This window comes from Mastigoproctus giganteus, chromosome 6 (genome assembly GCF_048544385.1).
Source record: "Mastigoproctus giganteus isolate SK-2022 chromosome 6, ASM4854438v1, whole genome shotgun sequence".
NCBI classification, from domain to species: Eukaryota; Metazoa; Arthropoda; class Arachnida; order Uropygi; family Thelyphonidae; genus Mastigoproctus; species Mastigoproctus giganteus.
Window position 1 is genome coordinate 76850857 of NC_143580.1, and position 14741 is coordinate 76865597.

The following is a 14741-nucleotide window of genomic DNA, read 5'->3' on the forward strand; positions in this document are numbered from 1 at the left end:
CACTGTGAAGGACGCGTATCTGGCGGAAACCGCACAAAGCTATACATCTGTCATGTCAACAAGGAACTGTTCAAGCAGGTAAACGGTCGGTAATTGTCTGGGGTGTGTTCAACTGGCACAAGTTGGGGCCTCTGGTACATCTAGACACATCTCTGAACCGTCCAGGTTACGTGTCCATCCTTGTAGACCATCTGCATCCCTTCATGGTCATCGTGCACCCACAGGGCAATGGACTCTCTTCCAGAGGACAATGACATCCCCACAGAGCTGTGGTGATTAGAACAGGATTTGAAGAGCATTCCATAGATTTTACCACCATGCAATGCCCTCCCCATTGAGCGGACGTGAATTCTGAGGAGCATCTTTGAGATGCTGTGGAAACGTCCGTTCGAGCTTTGGGTCCTCCGTCCAGGAATGCGCCGGAATTATGGACGGCAGTGCAGCAAGCATTGATGGAAATATCTGTGGAACGCTTTTGTGAAGTAGTGAAATCAATGCTTCGCGTGTGACTGCCCTTATCTGGGCGAAAGGTGGTCCTGCCCGTTACTTAGTAGGTATTCCATGATTCCTGTCTACTCAGTGTACAAGATTTACTAAAAAGGTCATATTAGAGAAGTCGATACAGGATGCTCGAAAATATGATCATACGACATCAGTACGGCGTATGATCCCCTCAAACTAATAAACAAGACTGACAGCGTTGAAACATGCTCGATATAAGGATGTCTATAAGATTCTGTGGCAACAAATCCCATTCTTTCAACAGCGCAGACATTAGCTCACCAAATGACCAAGAAGTTGGCTGTCGGCATGCAATAAGATGCCCAAGGCATCCCCACATGTCGATCTGATTTAAGTCTGGTAATCGTGCTGGCCATGGCAATTGTTGGATATCTTCAGTTTCAAGATGTTCCTCCACTACCTCAGCTCTGTGTGCAGTGGCGTTGTCATGGATGAAAAGAAAATCTGGGCCAACCGCACCCCTAAAAAGTCGCACATACGGTTCGAGGATCTGTTCTCGGTACCTCTGTGCAGTTACTGTATCTCTATCAAAAAGATGAAGAAGGGTGCGGTCGTTGATCATTATTCAGCCCACAGGAGAACGCCGCTTCCATCGTTACTGTCCCTTTCTCTGATGTTGACGGGATGGTATCGCATTCCTTGTTGGTCTCCCCAGAAACGGGGGGTTTTTCGTCCAGCAAAACAGGCACACCGACCAGAGAACACACGCAATTTACAGACATAATACATATACGGGCATATGTAAGAAATTATGGGTGGCCCTAATATAATAATTTGAATTTGAATTCCTTGTTGGTCTATGGACACAACTCAAAATTAATGGCTTTCCCAATCTCTGCCCAGACCATACATGCTGAAGCAGAACATCCAAAATCTGCAATAGTGGCATTTCATACCTCACTTGACATAAATTCATTTAATTCATTAATGATAAATTCATTTAATAACTCACTTGACATAACAGCTGTTTCTTCCCTGTGTAGCCCAAACGCTACATGTGTACAGATATCGCCACTTTCTCATATTTTCTATTTGGGATCACTCCACTGTCCTCCATCTGAAGCTATCCAAATCTCCCTGAACTATCTAGATTCTGTCATTGAAAAACTATGCCCATCACCAATCATTATAGCTACAGACTCCAATGCCAGTCTCCATTATGATTTAGTACCTCCCCGACCACAGAGGGTGACAACTGGAGAACTTCATACTGGCACATAACCTGCACATCTTAAATAAATCCAACCAACCCAGGACCTTCTTCACAATAAATGATGAGTGTAACATCGACCTGACTCTCACAACTGCAAGCAGCACTAACAAAATATCAAACTGGGCTGTGACTGAGGATCTTATATGTAGTGACCACTCTGCAATTTCATTTAAAATTACCACAAATTTACAAAATCGAAGGTTAGCTCCTCAAGACTTGAGAAGATTTGCTATAAAGCATATAAAATGGCCACTGTTCTCGGAATCAGTTAAACATGACTTCTGTGATGAAATTTTAGATTCATTTAATCAGCTTAATGCCAAAGAACAATCATTCTATATCCAAACTGACTCACTACAAGCAACTGAATGCTCAACTAAGAGAATAACTCCAAAGAAATAATCTCTTACCTGGTGGAGTCCCCAGCTAACGGTTTTAAGAAGACGTGTTCACAGGGCAAGGAAACTGTATCAAAGACGACGCTCCTGGCCTCTCAAAGCAAAAAATCACTACCTGGCAGTCTTTCGTCTCCACTGCGGGCAACTCGAACCCATGGGGACTACTCTATAAACTAAGCAGAGGTAAAGTGCCAACCAATAATATATACAATTCCATACTAATTAACCGAATCTGAGTGGCTGAGTTAGTAGGTCTCAGGCGTAGTTAGCAAGGTTTTTTCCCAGAAACTGGGGGTTTTTCGTCAAGCAAAACAGGCAAATCGGCCATAGAACACACGCAATTTACAAACAAAATACATATATTAGAAATAATGGGTGGCCCTAATATAATAATTTGATTTTGATTTGATTTAACCGACTCTGAAAGCACGACTTGGCATGATATGATTCTGGATAAACTTTTCCCTCAAGGTGATCAGTCAACGGACTCTCCAACTCAATCCATAACAAGAACCCTCAACTTCAATATTCCTCCACTGTGGATACTGACCTGTTAACTGAACAAGAGCTTCAAACAGCTTTAAATAAAATCAATGTCCAAAAATGTCTTGGACCTGACGCTGGAGAATGCTGTCATTACGAAGAACATCCCGTTAAATCTCTTCAACAAATGTCTTCTCTGTGGTACTTTTCCCTGTCTCTGGAAGAATGCACTAGTCAAACTACTAAGAAAACCTAAAAAGCCCCCATCGTACCCCAAGATCCTTCTGCCTCATTTCTCTCCTACCGAATTTGGGAAAACTCTATGATACGACTACTTACCCCAAGAATCTATGATCTCTTCCAAGCTCAAGACATATGTTCACCTCACCAGTATGGATTCGTTAAGGGCAAGTCCAGAGAAGATGCATTTCTTGCGTTAAAAAAATTACACCCAGAATTCCACATCAAAATATGAAATGACCATCTTCATAGACTTCGCAGGTGCTTTTGACTCTCTCTGGTGGGAGAACGCCCTCGCAAGTCTTCGGAACATCTCATGCTCCTCTCAGTTGTACCAGGCTATTCAAGCCTACTTTCATCACAGATCTATAGAGGTTACTTCAAAAACCGGCAGCATAACACGAGCTGTAAACAGAGGACGTCCTCTATTGGCAGTTCGTGTTGACTCTGTTTTGGGGCCGCTCTTCTGGAACATTACACTGAATACATGGCTAGCCAGACATTTTGATTTTGCTACTCCATTTGCATATGCCGATGACCTTGTCATTGTCGTCTCAGGGAACTTGAGGCAACAAATTCAAAAAAGAGCCTCTCCGGTCTTAAAGGAACTCATCGAATGGGCAACTGCCAACAAACTTAAAATTGCTCCATCCAAAACCCGGTTCATGATCTTTAAAAGTCAATTAAATATTCATCATTCTCCTATCTTGAAAATAGCTAACAAGCAAATACCATATGTCAATAACTTAAAACATCTTGATGTGATCATTGATGATAGACTCAAGTTTACTCTCCACGTAAACCACTTAATAGATAAAATCAAGAAATTTACTATGGCTATTGTTCGGATTACGAGAACTGACTGGGGGCTTGGACGCAGAGTTCTTCTCTTATATTACAAGGCAATATTCATACCTATTGCAACCTATGCTGCTCCCGTTTGGTATGGCAGAAATAAGAACGTCAAATTGAAATCAAAACTATTTGGCAATTGCAAAGATCCGTGATGCTTACAATGCTCCATGCTTGCAGGACTGTCTCAACTGATGCACTGCAGGTCATAGCTGGAGTACTACCTCTAAACTTGCACATTTTACATTGTACCTTCTGTTACTTTCAAAAACATCGAACCTCCATGGAATTCTATGGAATACAGAATGATGTCCTTGCAGACACCAAAGCTGTAAAAACCCGGATCTGGTCTGATTTAATAAAAAAATTGGCAAGGTCGTTGGGACACAACCCCTAAAGGCAAACTACATATAAATTTATACCAGATGACTCCTTTACTGCCAACAAGAAAAACTCCCTATGGTTCTCTCCAAACCTCTACACATCATTTATCATAACCGGACATGGCTCTTTTAACTCCAAACTCTTTCAGTTCAGAATAAGCAATACCGATTTTTGCCTTCGTCTCCAACTGGAAGACTGTAACCACCTGCTCTATCACTGCCCTTCTTAGACTAACCTATGGAAATCCCTACAAGACTGTACAGCAATACCTCACTTAGCACGGCTTCAAACAGCACGGGTTTCACTATAACACGTTTTTCAATTAAGTTTAAGTCAAAAATTTACTGGGCATATTAAAACTCATTCAATAGCCTAGACATGTACTCTACATATATGATGCATTGTCGTAGCCTAGGAACGCGTACATATATGCTGCAGTGCCAACTCTATTGTCTCACATGCACATGTGCCAATAGCTTCCCTCAGGCAGTCACTAGCAAAAGGCAACAGTGTTCAGTATTCTTAATTCCATCCTGACAAGACGACATGATAGCTTTTCATTTCACAATTTATTTTTTACTCCTTTAAATACAATCGAAAATATATTTGCATCTTGGCTAGAAATCGCTGCCAACAACATGCATTCTGTTTGGCAGCATGTTTTGCCCCCATTGGCAAATTATTTCACTGGTTTTGAATTACGAATTCAGACAATTGCCAAATACATTGTGAAGATCGGAAGAGACTTGGGATTTTAAACTTTTTGACACTGCCAATGTACGTGACTGCATTGACTCACATGCAAATGACTTAGATGATGCAACTCTCCTTTAAACTGACGACCAACCTGCATATGAAGAAGAGGAAAACAATTCTGAAGTGAATCACACTGAAGTGGCACCGAAAAAATTTTCAACAGAAGAATTGGAGAAAGTTTTTCGGGGGGGGGGGGGAGGTTGACATAGCCTGCAAGGCGATTATGAATGGAGATCCGGATGTTGAACGTAGCATCAAGATATGGCAAATTTTACAAGATGGGTTTTGCTGCTACAAAAATGCTTCTTTGGTGCTTCTTTTTCTCGACGTTCAAGTTTTTGACTGCACCAAAAACTTTCAGTCAAAAACTTATACGCCGATTTTTTTTTTTTTTTTTTTTTTTTTTGATTTGGTAGTTGTTGGCGCATCGGTTTCTGTGGCCATATTGCACCTCCCAAGGTTTTTGCAGTACTTTGATCCAAGCCCGAGGCGAGAATCGAACCCGCGGCCTTTGGGTTGCCGGGCAGGTACTTTACCCACTCGGCTAGCCCGGTCGGCCTTATACGCCGAGAAAAAGAAGAGACGACTTCACCGGACTTTATTATTGAAATACCTAAATAAACAATAAAGCTTTTTTCTCATCTCTAATGATGTTACCTTTAATTAATAAAATTTTTGCAATATTTTTAATTTCAAATCCTTTTAATTGGCTATCGTTTTGTTTATAGATTTATTATAATTTGTTTATAGACTGTTTCTCTGGTACGCATTCAATTAAAATCCATTATAAATATAGCTCAATCAGCACGGTTTCACATAACGCAGAACAGTTTCGGTACCAATTATCAGTGCTATGCGAGATATCGCTGTATATACACCTCAGCTGGCAACGAAAAACATCTTGTAGAATCTGCCTCACACCTTGGAATCCTACAACAATTTGCTTCTGATTTATTTGTTAGAAGAAAACTTCTTTTGGCCAATCCCGCTTCAGCTTCACGTCCACCTCCTGTGGTGCCTCCAGCACCTTCAATAATGTCGTCAGCATCAACAGTGAGTGGTGTCTGTCCCCCCCCCCCATTTATCCAGTTTTTTTTTTTTTTTCTTTTATCTTTTTTTTACTTTTATCTCCTCAGGTCTGGGCAACTCCAGGATTGCTGGCACCCACTGGTAATGCACTGCCTCCAGTGGGTGCAGGATTTGCTCAATCTTAGACAATTCCCTTATACATATATATATATATATATATATATATTTTTTTTTTTTTTTTTTTTTAACAATATAAACTCTAGAAGGAAATGGATGAATCAGATTGGTCCACTGGATATTGATGGTTCAACTGTTAATGATCCTCCTCAGGTGGCTAACAGAATAAATGAGTATTTTGCATCTACAATCACACATAAGGAGTTATTCAGGGAGGGCAATGTCAGAGGTGAGTTAAAATCTGGCAGTGAACTAGATGATTTTGTAATAACTGAGAGGAAAGTGGAGGAGAAATTGTTGAAGATAAACATAAAAAAGGCACCAGGGGTGGATGGGATCTATCCAGTTATATTGAGGCAGCAAAGGAAGTAAGCAAACCCTTAGCCATAATTATGAGAGCTTCTTTGGACTCAGGGGAGGTACCCATGGACTGGAGATGTGCAAATGTGACCCCAATTCACAAAGGAGGATCAAAGGGCGACACAAGTAATTATAGACCTGTTAGTTTAACTTCTGTTGCAGGAAAATTAATGGAGGTACTGGTTAAAGAAGCACTGCAGGTTCATCTAGACAAGACTTCAGTTGTAGCTCGGACACAGCATAATTAAAACACAATAATTCGGACACAATAATTAAAAACCAATTTAACACAATTCAAATCAATTTAACACAATTCAAATCAATTTAACACAATTAAAAATCAGCTTAACGCAATTAAAAATTAAAAAGAATCGAAGGAAAATATTCAAAACGATTTTTCTTCCTCCCTCCTTCCTTTCCTTCCTCCTAAGGAAGGAAAATCGTTTTGAATATTTTCCTTCGATTCTTTTTTAATTTTTAATTGCGTTAAGCTGATTTTTAATTGTGTTAAATTGATTTGAATTGTGTTAAATTGATTTGAATTGTGTTAAATTGATTTTTAATTATTTATGTTTTACTCTAATGTAAGTTTTCGATTTTTTCGTTTTAATTTCTGGAGAGTATCATACGGAAGTGTTCTACGTACTATATTGAGGTAAAATCCTCTTATTATTTTACAAATATTAATATCAACGTAGAACGTATTGAGTATTACAGCTCTGATTCATACTATCTAATAAAGAATTTTTATAGGCCTTTTTCAAAACAACGTTATTATTATTATTACTATTGCTGCTCTTATATTATTTCTCCCTGATTGGGGGTTCCACCTCGTGACGAGTATTGCTACCAAGTACACAGGGTGGTTGTAATGTCTGGTGTTACTGTCGGTCGAGGAAATCTCTGACTATCCTACAGGTGTTCAGGATTGCGACTTTCTGGATTTCCTTGCATGCGTTCTCTGGGAGACCTATTGCTGCTAGGCTGCTATGTAAAGTCTTTGGTACCATACCGTCGGTTGACACGATGATTGGGATGGTTGATACTTCCATATGCCACATCTCCTTAATCTCATGTCTCAGGTTCATGTACTTCCTAATTTTTTACTCATGGGTTTTCTGGACATTGCTAGTTTGGGGCACCGCTATGTCAATCAGGTAGGTAGCCTTTTCCATCTTATCCACAAGGGTTATGTCCAGTCTGTTGTGTGGGATGGTCTTATCCATTATTATGGCGCGGTCCCAGTACAGCTTGTGGGTTCGGGTCTCTAGTACTGCCTGGGGTTCGTACTTGTAGTATGGTACACTTTCTTTGGTCAACTGATATTTTCTCGCTAGCTTCTGATGTATTATCCTGGCTACATGGTGGTGTCTATGAGTGTACTCAGTCTGGGTGATCACCTTGCACCCCGCAGTGATGTGTTGGATCGTTACTGAGGCCAGGTGGCATCGTCGACATGTGTCATCTGATATTCCAGGCTCCTTTGCGATGTATTTTCTATAGTTTCTGGTGTTGATTACCTGGTCTTGGATGGCCAGCATGAATCCTTCAGTCTCGGGGAAGAGCGTCCCGCTTGTGAGCCATGCATTGGAAGCAATGTTATCGATGTGACCTTGTTGGAAGTCATTGTAGTGTCTGCCATGGAGCGTCTTCTTTGCCCATCTTTCTAACTTCGTTTCTTGAACCGTCTGGGCGGGAGCGGTTTCCTCACTTAGGTTGAGTGTGGTATACCACTTATCTATCTTCTTTATGGCCTGGTGGAGTGGTGCTGTGTTGTTCTCGAAGTAATCCTTCAGGTTAACTATTGCTGTTTTCTGTTGTTCTATCAGGTCTATCAGGCCCCTTCCTCCCTCTTTCAGGGTATTGTTATTCTCTCCACTGCTGACTTCGGGTGGTGTTGGCAACTCTTGGTCATCATTGTCTTTGTCTTTCGGATGATATCTTCTAGCTCCGTGTTAGTCCAATCTATGACCCCGAATGTGTATGTTAGTGCTGTAGCTGCATAGGTGTTTATGGCTTTAACTGTGTTCCCTCAGTTCAATTTTGCTTTCAGCAGGCTTCTGAGTCTCTGATGATATTTTTCGATCAGGTACTTCTTGATTTCCTTGTGTTCTAACTGCTCAGCTTGCATCATCCCTAGGTATTTGTGAAAAAAAAAATTATAAAAGGACAAATACAGGGTGTCTCAAAAATATTGGTGCGGGCGTTTGGGGGAGGTGAGTGACATCTGGAGGGGTCGCATAGGGGCCCATAACTGGAAATATCACGGGAAAGTAGTAGCAGAAATGACACAAGACAGTAATTAGTGGCAAACATTTATTTGACATAATATTAAAAATGGAGTAAGAGATGGATGCATTTCATAATGTTACAACAGGTGCTCGAAAGTTCCACCATGAGACGCGATGCATGCGTGACACGGACGCAACATGGATTGTCGGACACGGTCGAACACACCTGGAGTTTCTTTGACAGTAGCAGCAGCGCAGAGAGTCTCGCCACGAGATCCATTTCCATCTCTACAGGTGATTCATACACGATAGATTTGAAGGCCCCCCACAAAGAAATCAAGGCTCGATAAATCAGGTGAGCGTGGGGGCCAGGCAACGGGTCCACCACGGCCAATCCATCGACGCCCAAAACGCCTGTTCAAATGGTCACGAACACACCTTCCATAATGGGCAGGTGCCCCGTCATGTTGAAACCAAATGTTGCGTCTCACATTTTCTGGAACATCGTCAAGTAACCCTGGTAGAACTTGTTCAAGAAAGATCCGATATTTAGCGGAGTTCATGCGGGATGGTAACAGGTATGGGCCGACTAAGCAGTCACCGACCATAGCTGCCCACACATTTATTGCGAAGCGATGTTGTGCCGCATTTGTAGGTCTCTCCTTCTGTCATAGCTTCGATCTCTTTACCAGTCAGCAGCTGGTAGTTTCGGCCAACTAATTTCCCTGGTGCAGTGTGTGGGTCTTGCATTTTTCTGGACCAAATTCCATCCTGATGTCCTTGCTGAATTCTTCGGTGACCCGGAATAGTTGCTGGAGTTGCTTCTCGGTTGCCGCGTAGAGCTTGATGTCATCCATGTACATCAGGTGGGTGAGGGTGTACAGGTTCTTTCTTCCTTCTTTGAGGTTATATTCATACTTGCTACTGTTGAGCATGGTGGATAGTGGGTTGAGTGCTAGACAGAACCATAGTGGGCTCAGAGCATCTCCCTGAAAGATTCCTCTTCTAATGGGGATTGGCCTGGTTGTGATGTTCTCGACATTAATGGTGGTACTCCATTTCGCCATTGTTGCTCCTAGGAAGTTTGTCACTATCGGATTGATCTTGTAGATCTTCAGGGTTTCTATTAGCCAGCTATGAGGTACGGAGTCGAAGACCATGCGGTAATCGATGTAGACCGTGTATAGGTTGTGGTGCTTCTTGAAGGCTTGCTCCATAACTGCGGCATCTATGGTTAATTGCTCTTTGCATCCTTTACTCCTCCGCTTGCATCTTTTTTGCTGTTCGGCGATTATGTTCTGACACTCTAAGTGGTGATATCTCCTTAGTTATGCAGATGGTCAGGATCTTGTACATCGTTGGGAGGCATGTGATTGGCCTGTATTTCGCCGGGTTTCTTGTATCTTCATCTTTAGGCTTCAGATATGTGACTCCTTCAGTGAGAAACTTCGGGACTGTCTCCGGGTGCCTTATCATTCGATTGAACTGCTCTGCTAGGTGCTTGTGTGTGCAAGTGAGCTTCTTGTACCAGTAGCTGTGGATGTTATCAATTCCTGGGGTTCGCCAGTTGTGGGTATTCCTGATCGACTGTTTTACCTCTTCTTCTCGAATCTCCCACTCTCTCATCTCTTGTATGTCCTTCGTTTTCTCCCATTCTACTTCTATCCAGGGTGCTCTGCTGTCATGTCTTACTTCACTGCTCCATATATTTCCCCAGAATTCTTCGATCGTCTTCTTTTCGGGTGGCCCGTTTCCTGCTTTCTCATCTTCACCCAGTTTCCTATAGAATGCTCTTTGGTCCTCATCGAAAATTCGGTGATACAAAGAGAGCTCCCAGAGAAAATTATTTTTCTCTGGAAGCTCTCTTTGTATCGGTGTAGTCTCTTGCTGAGTGCAAGAGACTACAACGATACAAAGAGAGCGCCCAGCTCCCAATAATAATAATAATAATAATAATAATAATATAATTATAATAATTAAATTTAATTAAAATATAATAATAATTGTTATTATTATTATTATTGCTCTTATATTATTTCTCCCTGATTGGGGTTCCACCTCGTGACGGGTATTGCTACCAAGTACAGACTTATTTATTATTTCTCCAAATCTATTTAGTACTCTAGAGTACTAAATAGATTTGGAGACAGGCATACAATGAATACAATAAACAACTTGTTGGCTAGTGTTGATTTCAGGCTCAGGAGAAGTTACCCTATCTCCAAATTAAAATTCCTAATAAGAAAATTTTTGATACTCAATGATACAGTAGATTAGAATTGCTATACAGATAAATTACTATATCTGTTTGCAGTATGGAATGTACTATGTTTTGTGATTTCATTATCTTTTCTGTTAGATAACAAATTTGTATGGAAAAACTGTTGTATATGAAGAATTACAACTTGTTATCAAGAAATTTACTTTTCTTAACAAGTTCAATTATTGTAAACAAATTCTTTTGATGAAAATAAATTGTATTGTGTTGTATTATTATTATTATTATTATTATATTAGGGTCACCCGTAATTGTTACATAAACCCTATTCGTGTCTGTAAATTGAGTATGTTCTTTGGTCGATTTGTCTATTTTACTGGACGGAAAAACCCCAGTTTCTGGGTAAAAACCTTGCTACCTACGCCTGAAGACCAACTAACTCAGTCACGGAGTGAAAAAAAGCCCACTAAATTTCTCGCGTCATTGACGGGATTCGAACCCGGGCCTTTTCCACCTGGCGTGGGGGGGACGATGACGATACAACTGTGCTACCTACGCAGACTCACAATAACGTGGCTGAGTTAGTCAGCTTCTGGTGAAGGTAACATGTTTTTTTTTTCACTAGAAACTTGGGTTTTTCGTCCAGCAAAACAGTAAATCGCCACAGCACACATGCAATTTACACACATTATGTACGGTGCAATAAGGCCTAAGTTGCTGATGTGCATACAACCCTACAATAGGGGTCAGCGACATTTTTTGAGTGAAGAGCCATTTTTAATCTAATTAAAAAAAAAAGAAAGAAAAAAAGGAGAATCCGAAGAGCTGCACTTCAGCTCAAGCTGTGGAGGGGGAAGTTTTTTAAGAAATGGAATAAAGTGGGAAGGTGTTTTATTAAAAATATATATATTTTTAAATATTATTTATTAATACTGAACAAACGTAGCAAACATTCAATTAGGTACGATTTAATGTGACTTTTGCTGCTGAAACTTCTTGAGCGAGTTTCTCAACGTCAGGCGAGTATGCCGCAATTTCATCTTTAAACATGCTGAGAGACTCGCATTGTTCAGACGGTTTCATGATTTATTTTTAATATAGTTCATGATTGAAAATATTTTCCCGCAGAAATACGTCGAACCAAAAACTGGGAGAAGTCCAAACGCAGATCTTTTCAAATTCATATACTAGTCGGGTAAGCTACTCCACCCATTGAACACAATTCGGTCTTGCTTTTCCAACTCATCTATTTGTTTAGAATTTGTGTAGAATTGCAAGGGCAGCCTTTTGCCTCTCCAAATCCTCAATTTCAGTTTTAAGGCATTTTAGTCTTGCCCTCGACATGTCCTTGATTTTTAAGTCCTCCAATTCCATTTCAAATTGTGCTTCATGTGGGCTAAAAGTTAAAGAGCCGCAGGTTGCCGACCTCTGCCCTATAATAACAATATGAGGATATTTCCATTGACCAGAGTGCTTCCACTTGTTTTATTTCTTGGTGAATGTTGTAAAGCTGAATGTTCCAACTTTTCACTAGATCTTGTAATCGGATTCCAGCAAATTTATTCACATCTGGTTTACCTCTCTTAAAAATTGCATCAATTGTGGTTCAGAAAGGTACAGACTCTCAATTTTAACAGTATAGTTCAGGAAAGCGTTTTCCTTCTGAAATGTAATGGAGGTTCATTTGCTTCGTTAAAGGCTCCCGTTCGAAGTGCTCCCAAAGAAATTCTCATGGCACTGTGCTCGATGGTATTTAATTTTATAAGAATGCTATATATAAATGAATCATAAACAGGAGGAGTTCCGCAATCTAAACCAAATTAAATTGATTAATGCACGATACAGGTGTAATAGGGTGTATCCATCAGTACCTCACATTGTTGCAGAGATGATTTTAAGGATGTTCACTTTTTAAAACATTACATGCGTAAATGTGTGGTGCAAAGTTGAGTTTACTATCTACTATTAGACACAGATACAATTGATAATTGAAACTGAATGAGTTTTCATAGTTCAGGTTCAAGATGCATACCACGATTCTTACAGAAGTGAGTAGCTATGGATTTTTGTTCTGGAAAGTAGCCATTACACACCATCCAAAATGTAATTCTGTTTATTGCAGTATGAAGTTATCTTTCAATATTGCGTATATTGTGTGAATGACATGAGATGAGGAGATCATCTGCATATAAGAGTACTATATTTCATACCACTCATATACCACGCGAAATTAATAATATAGTTAATTAAGCTATTCGCCTAAACTACTATACATTAAGGTTACGTTTCAGGCATCTTACCGATACCCATCATCAGACCATGCTATTGGGAGAACAGAAAATAGAAAGGATTGCAAATTTGAATATATTGCAATTACAATTACCAATATCACAATTACAAATTAATGTTACAATTACAATCATAAAAATACCATTCTAAAGTATTAAGTGTGAATTACTTTTACAACAGAAACCAGATATTAAATTATGTAAACCTTAGATAAATACAAGAAGATTAAATTCTTACCTGCCGACGGAATCCTCCTGCCGATGCTCCCAGAAACCTGGTGTGCATACAGGCAAGAGTGCTGCCAGAAGGTGATTTATAGGTGAGGGATTAAGTCCAATAGCCAATAGAATTGTGTGCTAAGTTTTCTATCCTGGCAAAAATATTCTTCACTTTGTTTTCTTTTTATTGCGCCAGTAAGGAAATTTTATTGTCACACTCGTATATTCCATCTGAACCTGCTGCACTGTTCGATGTTGTGGATAATTCCATGTTTATAATTCCCAGTTGTTTTTCGTATCGGTAGAGCAGACACTGGAAGTTTCTACGTAACTTGTAGCAGCGTAATCAGTGTCAGCAGAGGATTATAAACTATAAATTATAGCGCTACTTACGTGTTTTAATAATTTAACTTGTCACGTAGACGTAACGTATGACAATAATAACATTAGTAGAGCTTTTAGAATTGATGATTTGGCATAGATAGTTGGTGTGAGAGTTCGAACCACGTGGGTGGCAATAGATAGCTAAATTTATTATCTATTATAAATACTTTGATTTTACAAATGTAACGTTTTAACTTAAAACATATAACCACTTAGATTTTACAAACGTAACGTTATAACTTAGTACATATAATTTGATAGGAGATACTAAATTAATATAATGTAATTGGGAAGGAAATAAAACTTGATGCTGAAATATATATAGTATTATTACTGCATTAGGATAGAAGTTTAGTGTAATATTTTTAATTTTATTAAATTTATAGGTGAATTGTATTAAAATTGAATCGAAATCATGCCTCAGACGAGAGCAGCAAAGCAAAAGGCTCAAGTGGGTTCAAGCCCGTGATTACTAAATACGATAAATATTTGTGTTGACGATTTATTGTAAACTCTACTGACTTGGTTGTCGTGCCGGAGTATAAACAGGAAATTTATTATAGTGGGAGTGCTGTTGCTCAGGGGAGAACCGAGGGGGGGTGGTTGTCCTCTGAATCACAGCCTTTTGAAATGTACTGCTTGTATGATGTTTGTGGACAATCAGAAACGAGACATCATATTGCCAAAGGGAATGTCTTTGTGTGAGCTTGATGTAAGGAGTATTAGGAAATGAGGCACCAACTCCAGATCAACACCAGAGGTTGCACTTGAACATCGGGCAACACAGCGGCAATCCCAAGGCAGAATGTGCTGGTCCCATAGGCTCCAAATTATGTTTTTCGCCCATACACCTGGCCTTTCAGAAATTTAGCGTTATTCCTAATCGAATTACCAAAAAAAGAGAAAAAAAAATTTCTCTCTTTTTTTTTTTTTTTTAGGTCCTAGCCGCCGCAGAAATTTTAGGAAATTAAGCAGCAGGACCTGCCA

The 14741-nt window shown here is 39.9% G+C and overlaps 1 protein-coding gene across 1 annotated transcript in view; it reads right to left on the reverse strand.

Moving 5' to 3' along the window:
- The window catches only part of LOC150084418 (NPC intracellular cholesterol transporter 1-like), a 594638-nt gene extending 581228 nt beyond the window's left edge, over positions 1-13410 (reverse strand). Inside the window, exon 1 of the mRNA XM_090376055.1 lies at positions 13390-13410. The gene's annotated coding sequence lies outside the window, so the exon portion shown is untranslated. The remainder of the gene's footprint in view (positions 1-13389) is intronic.
- Positions 13411-14741: the final 1331 nt, after the last annotated feature.